The following is an 11,947-nucleotide window of genomic DNA, read 5'->3' on the forward strand; positions in this document are numbered from 1 at the left end:
AATTCACATCTGTAGGGAGTTTAAATGAACTTGAGTGAGGGATCTTTCTTGAGATGCTTCCTCTTGGTGAGATGCAGAGGAAGTGTTATGACTATCTTTCTTTATAATCACCTGGAGAGACGAGAATGCTATTGTTGATTATGACTCACTCCAAAAAGATCTATTACCAAGGTTGAGGTGAGTTTTCCATGGTTTATATCAGTTACTACATTACTACAACTTTGTTATACTTTACGAACAGTATGAGGAAAAAAAAAATTAAACAATGCTTAACACATTGCTTAAAACTGTCAGTAAAAGTTTTTGGACCATTTCAAATCCACCTATCCTCACAGAACAAAGAAATCAAAACTGACCGTTAATCTTAAAATGTGCAGAGAGACCTTAGCTAAGAATCCGCTTCTACGGGGACACTCGACATCTACACAAACTTCTTGCGAAATCTGCATTTTAACCCTTACAGGGAGTTCTGAAATAAAGCAGTCTATAGATCCTCTTGCTATTTCCTAAAATTGTTTTGCAAAACAATCAATACACCAATATTGAATTTTACAAGAAGGAACCAGCTTTCTTGTGGTAAATAATGACCATGATTCTAGGCTTTTGTGTAACAAGGGCAATATAATTCTCTTGACCATTAAAGATTCATGCTGATTTTTTACTCATTTATTTAAAATTTAATTTTTAACCAAATTTTAAACTCCAGCTGATTGATTGTGAGGCCTGCGCAACTCATTATTTGAGCAAATGCCAAAATGAGGGATCTTCTTTGCTCTGGCCTCCATCCTTTTCCCTCTTCCCCCACCAAAAAAAGTCAGGAATCATATCTTAATCATTAAGTGTCCAATCTGGGTTTAGAACCCCAACATTATTTTAGAACTATTGTGGCCCAAGCCAATCCAAGGAGTCATTGCTACACTTAGACTGAACGCTATGTACACTTTGACTTCTTGGATTTCCAACTGGTGATCCGATGGTTACGACTACCTAGCGATTGGACCTCAGATTAATTCCATCACTTTATCTTCCCATTATGCTATGGAACTTGGTCACTCTAAAATAGGCCCATGTTGTATCAAAACTCTTCGATCTAACTGAACATGTATATCATGTTTTTGGAACCGTAATTGAGGCCATACAAAATGATATGGGTGAATTCCATAAGCAATTGTGTGTTATTATTTAGCTGTATTTGTACCTGCCAAATACTAATTTACTTTACTTCTGAGTTCCAAGTAAAATTGCTTTTAATAACTTCCTTTTAATTTACCCACATTTCTTGGGGTTGAATTTTAATTCTTAAACACAAAGGAACAGGTAATTTTTAGAGAACTTTAGATATTTATATTAGCAACACACCTCACACAAGTACAATATCTGGAATTAAAGCAACCTCAAGAAACCAGGAAAAAAAATTTGACGAAAATAAATAGATATAAAATTTAAAATAAATAGAAAAAAATAAACATTTAAATAAACATTTAAAATTGTAAAGGATTTAGACCAAGCTTTTGCTTATGCAAGGCTGAGTATCAGTAAACTACTTTGCATAATCTAAATTCCACCATGGGGCCCAGAGATGCAGTTGTCTTTTGTCGGTCACAGACTGTCAGGAGACCTTGAAGATAAGTAAAACATTTATTCAGGGTGATGGGCTATGAGTAAACAATTTTTAGGTAATATAAGCCATGGTCCCACTGCTGAAGTTTCAGACTCTCTGAGGGGTGGAAACGTCTCTCAGCAAGAAGAAGAGCTTCTAGAGTCCAACCAACATCCCGGTCGGGGGAGGTGGAGAAGCTGCTACTGGCGCCCCGACAACCTACTATAAGTGTGTGGTCATTGCCTCGCTTCGGCAGTTGGGACCAGTCCAGGCGTTGATAAGGATAATTGGGAAAGGCTTGCATATTGTAGTTTGAAATCAGCTTTCGATTTAGTAATAAAGATTTGTATAAACTGAAGTGCTCTCAGCGTGTGTCTCTGTTTTCTTTCGGTAGCTCAACCACTGTGACCAATCTAAAACGAACAAAGTGAGAGGGAGGTACAAGTTTACTAAAAGTAAATGTTCTCTGGAGATGCACATAATCCTTTGATGGAGATGGGAGCAAATATTTAGCCAAAGGAGGGCCTTGTTCATGCTTTGATCATAGCAGGTGTTTGAATAAATTTGTGTTTGAATAAACACAAAAATGGCGTCGCCCAGGATGAAGAGCTGGTTGATGCTTCTAGCCGTTGGAGTGACTCCTTATCCCTGCCTTGTAAGAGTCTTTATTAGTATATTATTAAGTATATTAGGAAGGTTTTACCTATTTTACTTGGGGGGTAAAATGATGATGGTGACACAGTTAGTGTAGTAGTTAGCCCCAGCAACCGGGGGTCAAATTTAAAAATACATTTTGTAAGTTATGAAAATTACCTGATTAATGTGAACATAATTAAGGACTACATTACTGATTTTTTTTCATATCACTTTAAATTTTGCACTGTCTTTTGTCTTTTAAATAGTTTATTCTTAATGCTGGTGTATTTGTTAGGCCAGTAGTTCTCAACCTTTTTCTTTCCACTCATATACCACTTTAAGTATTCCCTCTGCCACGGGTGCTCTGTGATTAGTATGGGGTTGCTTAAGGTGGTATGTGGGTGGAAAGAAAAAGGTTGAGGACCAGAGGTAGGCATTGTAAGAATGAGTCTCAAGCAACTATAAAACTCACTTATCCAGCATTTACCAATCACCATAGGTGCCGGATACCAGGAGTTTACTGTATTCTCCTTTTCCCATTTTTTAGTATACCACAATCCATTATAAAGATTAAAGATGATTTCTGTAGATGTCTTGAGCCCAATGCTGGACATATAGTGGCCTTGGATATGAAATATATTGTGTTGATTTTAGTTCATTCAGCAACAAGGATAAGGTGGAGCCCACTATTTTCCACATCTTGGAAGCACTTAATGCAATTGCTTTTCCTACGCAGAGCTCTCTAGCAAGGAACGGGGAACTGTGGTAAACCACTGTTTGTATATTTAACTGTCTGGATGAATCCATCCCATTCCAGATGGAGAGCGAAGCATCCAACTTTGCCCTGGTTTTCCCTCTTAACCAGGCAGACAGCCTGCTTTCCTGCACCCTCCAGGGCCCCGAATTCAACACTCCTCTGTCAAGAAAGAGGCTCAAGCCAATGTCAAGGCAGTACAGCACTGGAGACACTACCTAGCTGGCAAAGTCAACCAGCAGTGAGATAAAATCAAAAACAAGATATTGAGGTAGAGAATTGAACCTACAATTATGATATCTTGTACCAGCCTGGGAAACTCAATGAGCCTCCAGATGCTCTACCCCACAGAACATATGTCAGCACACAAACAGACCAATTGCAAACCGTCCACAACCTCTGCCACCCTGGAGACACCAGGTTCTTCCACTTTATCAAAGCCTGCAATCTGCCTTACTCCACTGAGGAGATCAGGACTTGACCAGAAACTGCCAAGTCTGCGTGGAGTGCAAAACGCACTTCTATCAACCAGATAAAGCATAGCTGATAAAGGCTTTGAACGCCTAAGCATCGATTTCAAAGGACCCCTCCCCTTCTCTGACTGTAATGTATACTTCCTCAATATCATCGACAAGTACTCATTCAATCTGTGATCATTCCAGTCACCATCATCCCCTCAAAACTGATCAGAAAACTCAGTGGGACACAACACTCCACTTTGTAATTGGATCATGGATTTCCCCACCTCCAGACCATAATCAGCGAGGATTGGTAAGAACATCTCCTCCAGAATCTCCATCTGTACCAGCGCACAATAAGGCTGAATTATTTGCCCTCTGCTCTACTCGCTATACACCTATGACTGTGCGGCTTGGTATGACGACAACATTGATGTACCATCAATAAATCACAAAAGGCTGAGTAGTGAAACAATCTGGCTCTTAATAGCTAAAGACTGGAACACTATCAAACAGGCATCCATCTCCTTGACTGATCAGAGCAAAAGGAAAAGGGTAGCCTGCAACCGGCTATGATCAGTCTTTGGAGGCATGTCCAGTCAATAGCAGCCAATCACGGTGTAACAGGGTTTACCACAAACACCATCTACAAATTTGTTGATGATACCACGCTAATGGGTTTAATAAAAATGGACAATGAGACAGCATGTAGGAGGGAGATGGAAAACTTGGCTGAATGGTGCACTAACAACCTCACACTCAACATCACCAAAACTAAGGAGCTGATTGTTGTCTTCAAGAAAGGAAAACTAGAGGTGTAAGATCCAGTGAGCAAATTTAAGATTTTGGGAGTCACTATCTCAGAGGATTTTTCCTGGACTTGTGGAAGTATAATTTATATCTCGATGCTTAAAACTTTTGCTGTTAGAATTAGAAGGCAGCTTATAATTATAAAATGGCTAAAATCATATAGTGTTTCACAAAATGGCTGAACTAATTTTTCACACTCTGCAGAAAACAGGTTGTTGACCTTGCTAAGAAAGAGATAAGGAATGGCTTGCATAAACATCATTAAAGTTGAAATAAAGCTGGCATAAACATCATTAAAATTGTATCCTTCAAGGTAATGTTGATTATTTACCAGACAAAAACACATACATCTTATGTGTGAGATAAACACCAGAAAACAAAGGCTGAGAACATGTTTTTTTAAGATAAAATGATGTAATGTAAAGGTGGGGGACACTTCTGCCCTTTACCCATTAAAAATTGTGTAAATATAGAATGAAATCTCTATCTTTGAAGTGAGTCAGAAATTGACCCCTCCTAATTAGCCTTTCTTACTTCCCATATACAAATTGACTATTATTGAAATAAAGATCTATGTGCTTTAAAGTGATATTTTGTCGTGTATGTGTTCTATTCTGCTGTCTCATTTCAGCACAGGCCAACTTCCACAGACCCACACTAATGGCACTGTGAAGAAAGCACATCAGCGCCTTTACTTCCTCATGAGTTTGTGAAGGTTTTGGTACGACATCATAAACCCTGGCAAGTTTCTGCAGAAGAAGAACATCTACAGGGAACACGGCCGGCGGAGGACAGCAGCAATCATCAAGGATCCACATCACCCAGCACATTCTCTGTTCTCGCTCCTATCATCAGGAAAGAGGTCGAGGTGCCACAGGACTCACTCTACCAGGTTCAGGAACAGCGGCTATCCCTCCACCATCAAAATCCTCAACAACAAACTCATTTAAGGACTTTTACTTTTGAACTTCATTGATTCTTTTTCTCTCTGTATTGCACAGTTTGTTTATATGTGTGCATTCAGTACAATAGTTTTTGTATTATCTACAAGTGGTAATTCTGCCTTGCCTGCAGGAAAAAGAATCTCAGGGTTGTATGTGATGTCTTGTAGGTACTCTGACAATAAATCTGAAATCTGACTCTTATTTGTGTACCAGGGAGTATGAGAAGATCATATGCCTTACAATGGTGGAAAGTTCACATTGTACACTAAAAAATATTACAGAAATCATCATCCTACTGAAAACTCTTTCCTCCTGTGAAACTAACTTTACAACTACAATGAAATTTCTGTAATATTGTGACTATTCATTTCCTCTATTGTTTTGCCATTCATAATGTTTTAACAATGTTTCTGCTTCATGCTCATGTAAAGCAAATTGTCTATTTTAGTATTAATATTCATCATTCATTCCACACTTCTCTGTGTAATACACTAAAGAGAAGTTAAAATGCAATATACTGGCCCTGCATCTAAACCCAAGATACCAATTACAAAGCAAAATCCATGATGAATACAATTTTAAATAAATGGATTTTATATTATAGTGACAGAGGAACAATACATATGAATGATTATGATGGATTGCCAGCAATTAATCATTGCACTTAAAAGTAATTAATACATTTGCTATTGTTACAGAGTTTTGTGTTGTGTATTGGCCTATGTGTTGTGTGGTTTTATGTTAAAAAGTGATAGTTTGCCTTTTAGAGCCAAGGTGAAGGTGGACTGCTGAGAGAGTGGGAGACAGACTGAGCATGTGCAGAAAATGATCTAAAAATTTCTGGACTTGGATGATAAACCACCACTGGGTGGTGCTGTGGAGTGGAAGAAGGCCCAGAGAATGAGACATGGTCTGGAAGACAGTTTAGAATGTTGGAATTTCAAAAAGGATGAACATTCCAAAGGCAGCCAGAAGGATCCGGACCAAGCCAGTTGTTCCTCTCTCTGCAAGCAACACAAGACGACTTCGAATTTTGTTCTCTCTCTCTCTCTCTCTCTCTCTCTCTCTCTTTACCAAACAAATTGAATTTTGTTTATGATCTTTGCTTCGGTTGAGATCAAAGTTTTGTGAGTCTTGTGTCTAAGTTTTTCTGTGGGCTGGTTGGAAGTATAGCTTAGACTTTAATTACATACATAATATTTAGGCTGAGGAATTTATTAGCTTTACACTGTTATAGAAATTTGCATAGTAACCAGTGGGCATTGTTATAAAAGGGGGGATTTTGAATTAAAGTTTGAAGGTGAATTTTTTGTTAATAAAGTAATTGTTCATCTTTACCCCTGTGTAATCTGCCTTCTTTGTGGTTGCTGGTTTGATCTTGTAACACTATGTTTATATTTCCATCTGTCATTCTATTACATCAGTGGTTTTCAAACTTTTTCTTTCCACTCACATACCACCTTAAGTAACCCCTATGCCATCGGTGCTCTATGATTAGTAAAGGATTACTTAAGGTATGTGATTGGAGAAAAAAAAAGTTGAGAATCACTGCTCTAGACCCAATTGTTATTGAAATATTTTGCTTGAGAAAAATTGTCATTGGTCCATTTCCTTTGGAGTTATGAAACTGTGCACATAACGAGTCAATTAGGTATGATTAAAACAGTGGTTTTCAAACTTTTTCTTTCCACTCACATATCACCTTAGGTAATCCCTTACTAATCACAGAGCACCTATGGCATAGGGAATACTTAAGGTGGTATGTGAGTGGAAAGAAAAAGATTGAAAACCACTGTATTACATTGCAGTGGATGGACTTCTTCAAGTTATCTCCCTAACCATCAATTTTTGTGACATCTGCAAACTTGCTGTTCTTACCTCCTACATTCATATCCATATCCAAATTGTTGACATTTCTGATAATCTGTGCCAATACTTGTGGTAAACCACTGTCACTAGTTTCCAATCACAAAAACGTCTCTCCACATTACCTTGTGCCTCCTATTTCCAAGCCATTTTTCAAATCAATTTACCAACTTAGCTCCTGTGTACTTTATCATTTTGGAAATGTCTTCCACCTGTGTCTTTATTAAAAAGCCGTTACTGAAATCCAAGTGATCTAACACCAGATAATCACTAATTGCGACCATATTAACCATACACTTTTTATTCCTGTGCTAGATTATTCACCAACTTGCGTCGTCCTGTTTCTGAGTGAGCTGTGATGGAGTGAGATTAAAACCAGCTCTCTGTATTCATCCAAGCTAACAAATAAATTCGAATTGAAGATTATTTTGATTCAGAAAAAAATGCTACGTTGCTTAGTTTGCTTTGAGAAGTAAATCTTTGGGTTTTGTCGGAAGGTAACAATTAAAACTTAGCAACCTGATATATGTGACCTAAATGGAATGTACAAAGTGGAAAAACTTTTAACACCAGGAAGCAGATTTTATCACATCGAATAGTGAAAATTTGACCCAAGATTTTGCAGTTAAATCTGACCAAAAAAATTGGAATAATCAAGAATTGCTGGAGGAACTCCACAGGTCAGACAGAATACATGGGCTAGTCACCTTTGAGTAATTATTTACAACAGTCATCACATCTCCATACACCTCATTTTAAAAAAATACATATAGTACAGAGTTAAAAGAGGAATTACATGAATTGGCTCCCAAAATTAAATTAAAATAAAGTAGAACCAAAAGAAAATAAAATGCTGCAGGCTTTATTCCTAGTATTCTCAGATATTTTTTGCAACTGTTTCATGTCAAGACTTCCTTAAACTATTTACTACATTTACAGTATTTAATTGACTATAGCAAACTCTATTTAGTTCAATTTGGGAATTTAAAAAATTGTTATAAAAAATGTGTGGCATAACTTTTAAATATTTTGGCTTACAAAAATGAAAGATAATAGAAAGTTACAAAAAAAATTAACCACAACATTTATGAAAAAAATACACCACATAATTGAAGATAAAGAAATAAAAGACCAAGTCACTTGCCTGTTGATTCATTCTTTCTTTGTTTTTGGCTTGGCTTCGCGGACGAAGATTTATGGAGGGGGTAAAAGTCCACGTCAGCTGCAGGCTCGTTTGTGGCTGACAAGTCCGATGCGGGACAGGCAGACACGGTTGCAGCGGTTGCAGGGGAAAATTGGTTGGTTGGGGTTGGGTGTTGGGTTTTTCCTCCTTTGCCTTTTGTCAGTGAGGTGGGCTCTGCGGTCTTCTTCAAAGGAGGTTGCTACCCGCCAAACTGTGAGGCGCCAAGATGCACGGTTTGAGGCGTTATCAGCCCACTGGCGGTGGTCAATGTGGCAGGCACCAAGAGATTTCTTTAGGCAGTCCTTGTACCTTTTCTTTGGTGCACCTCTGTCACGGTGGCCAGTGGAGAGCTCGCCATATAACACGATCTTGGGAAGGCGATGGTCCTCCATTCTGGAGACGTGACCCATCCAGCGCAGCTGGATCTTCAGCAGCGTGGACTCGATGCTGTCGACCTCTGCCATCTCGAGCACCTCGACGCTAGGGATGAAAGCGCTCCAATGGATTCATTATTGGGTCACCAAATCCAGCCGTCTCACATCATCAAATTGAGAATGGCACTGAACATGTGTGGCCACTTGCAAAGTGAGCAGGTACAGTAAAATCCCCATTATCCGGCACCTAGGGGAATCGCAGATGCCGGAAATTGGAATTTTCTGGTTGACTGAGACTCACTCTTAACAATACCTAACTAACACACCTGCATTAAGAATACACCATTTAAAAGACAAAAGACAGTCCAAAATTTAAAGTAATTTGAAGTTCACATTAATCATGTAATTCCTGTACCGTACAAAATTTAAATTTAAATTGTAACCCCCATTGCTAGCCTTACAAATATACCTAATACTAATAAAGATATAGACTCTTACTAGGCAAGGATAGGGAGACACTTTGGGAGAGTTATCTCAGCGGGGAGCAGTACCAGCTGGGTGCCACTCAAACATAATTTTATTCATACTTTATTCAAATGGCTGCTGCGGCCAGGGCACGACTAGGGCCCTCCGCTGGCTGAATGTTTGCTCCCAATAGGTTGTATGTTGCTTCAGAGAACATTTACTTTTACAATTTTAAACTTTTATTTAAAACTTTATTTATTCTTATTTATTTTATCTTTATATATTTATTTATTTCCTTGATATTTTAGCCTGATGTTTGAGTTTCCAATTGATTGAATGCCAGATAATGGGGATTTTACTGTATTAGGTAAGGGGGCGGTTCCGGAAAGGAGCCTATTAAACAAAGTCACGTGCCTGCTTCTCAAACAATGGAGGCGTGTTCCAAGCTGTCTGAAATTTAGTTTGCAGGAAGTCTTAAAGCCTCAATATGTAAATATTCAGTTCACTGATTTGTACATAAACCTCCTCCACCTTTTTGATATACAGTATATTTTCTACATCACAATGCACTGTCAAATCATTATAAATTGGCAACAAGAATGTAGAGGGATTTTTTTTCAAGGACATTGTTGATTTCACCTGTCAAATTAAACAAGTTTGGAACATCAAAATTCATCTTTGCTGTTCTTTCCAAAGCCATTCACATGGCATCTGCACACAGTGATGAGAATGTTTGCCATGACCAGGAACAGTGACTCTCACCTCATTAAATTAACTATATGTCTTTTGAAGAGGAGTGGGATAACAGGGGTGCCCAACCAACTACATAAAGGCATATCATGTGCAACAAGGTTCAAGAACCACTTATCTCCATTAACAAGCATCTGGGCAGTCAGAGCACAGGAACTGCAGATGCTGGAATCTCGAGCAAAGAAAGGCAGGAAGGGCTCAGCAGGTCAGACAGCATCCGTGGAGAGAAATGGACCATCAATGTTTTGGGTCAAGACCCTTTTACAAGAAGCTGAACTGAAGCGTTAACTCTGAACTTCTCTTCCTGGATGCTACCTGACCTGCTGAGCCCTTCGAGCTTCTCCCTACTTGAAGCAAATAGGCATATTATTAGAGCAAACAGGGTCATGGAGACACAAAAGCTCACAATGATGAAAAATATAAGCATAAAAACCAACACTCCTAACAGAGACTGGGACGAAAGAATATAGCACACATGATAGAGTTTCTTGCACAGGAGTCTTGTTTAAAAATATTGCACAGAAATGTTAAGGTTATTTTTTAATGAGAAACCATTGGAAAGAGATAAAAATTTCACTTGATGAAAAGGAACCAAACGCAAGATAAGACATTGGGGAGCAAACTATCTCGTGAATGAACTTACCCGTGCATTATAATCATTTCTTATTTGATAGATTTATGTATAGATTGGTAGATGAACAAGTTTGATCAAAGTTGTTGACCAGTCAAACCCTTCTTTATAAACTTGCAAGTGTTGGAAGTGACAACCAAAAGTCTTGGAGAATTTTGTGAACCATAATTGAGTGATATAGATATGTCCCATAGACCATAGCATAGATCAAGAATATGAACTGAAGCATAGTAGAGATCTCCGTTCAATCAGTTGGTATTGTAATGGCCTTCACTCATCACAGTCTAGATGTTTAATGTTCATCGGGCACAGCCTGCAGACCCAAATTAAGACAAGCAACAAAATCCATTCAAAATTACAAAAAAAAATTACTTCTATTGAGCAATAATTTCTGGCACTGATTAAGAGTCATTCAGAATGGATCGTAGTGGAACTGCTGGGTTCCATTACTAAAATGCTGTGGATGAGATGTAGTTGACGAATGCATAACAGGACATATCTAAGAAGATTGTTTCTGTCAATGAGTCTCAATTTTTATTTACACTGTTCACAAACTTTATCAAGAATAATCCTCTTCCTTTTTTACCATCTGGCTTCAGTCACATTTGTTAAGGAACCTGACAGCATGATACTATTTAACTCTTGATGAACCTTTTCCTCAACTCTAAAGCAGTTTGACACACAATCGCTAGATCCATTTTTATGGAGAAGCCAGAGAACATAGTTGAACAAGAAATATCTTGTCATTTCAACCAAATATTTCTGTACAGGTCAAGGAGCTGTGTCCAGCTTGGACTTAGGGCAGAGTTCAGGACATGGAATATAAACAAGCCAGACAAAGAAACAACACCTGCATTAAGTCCAGATTCAAAACAGTCCAGAAGTGGACTCAATGCCAAAGATCAGGCAGATTCCGAAACAAGTTACACAACTAAATTCATAGCTGCTGTTCATTAAATGTACATGTTAAAATGTCTGTTGCATATCACTACTGCCCTTATAAAATGGATGAGCAGAATGCATGTTCCTGTAAGCAAGGTAACATAAAAATACCAATGAGTGTCATCATCAAGTATAAATAGCACGTGCTCGCTTCAGCAGCACATATACTAAAATTGGAACGATACAGAGAAGATTAGCATGGCCCCTGCGCAAATTCGTGAAGCGTTCCATTTTTTTTATTTAAAAAATTTTTTTTTAAGTATAAATAGCACTCAGAGTTCAGCACTTTCTATCACTTGCTTCTGCGTGAGAAGCCATTTTATTTTGTTCCATCGTTCAACCACTGCAGGCAGTCGATACCAACAAAATTACACCTTTTAAAGGCAATTCATCCAACCAGGATGACCATACCCTTTCCCCTCACTGTGTTTGAAAACAAACATTCACAAAATACAGACTAAACCAAAATGCAATGGCAAAACTAAATTTTAGCTTTGGAAAACCCACGCTGACACAGACAGAACGTACTAACTC

The 11,947-nt window shown here is 38.2% G+C and overlaps 1 pseudogene; it reads left to right on the forward strand.

The window, feature by feature from the left end:
• The first annotated feature begins 11,556 nt into the window (after positions 1 to 11,556).
• On the forward strand, positions 11,557 to 11,650 carry LOC138755975 (U6 spliceosomal RNA; annotated as a pseudogene).
• Positions 11,651 to 11,947: the final 297 nt, after the last annotated feature.

The sequence above is a fragment of the Narcine bancroftii genome, chromosome 2 (genome assembly GCF_036971445.1).
Source record: "Narcine bancroftii isolate sNarBan1 chromosome 2, sNarBan1.hap1, whole genome shotgun sequence".
Classification (NCBI taxonomy): Eukaryota; Metazoa; Chordata; class Chondrichthyes; order Torpediniformes; family Narcinidae; genus Narcine; species Narcine bancroftii.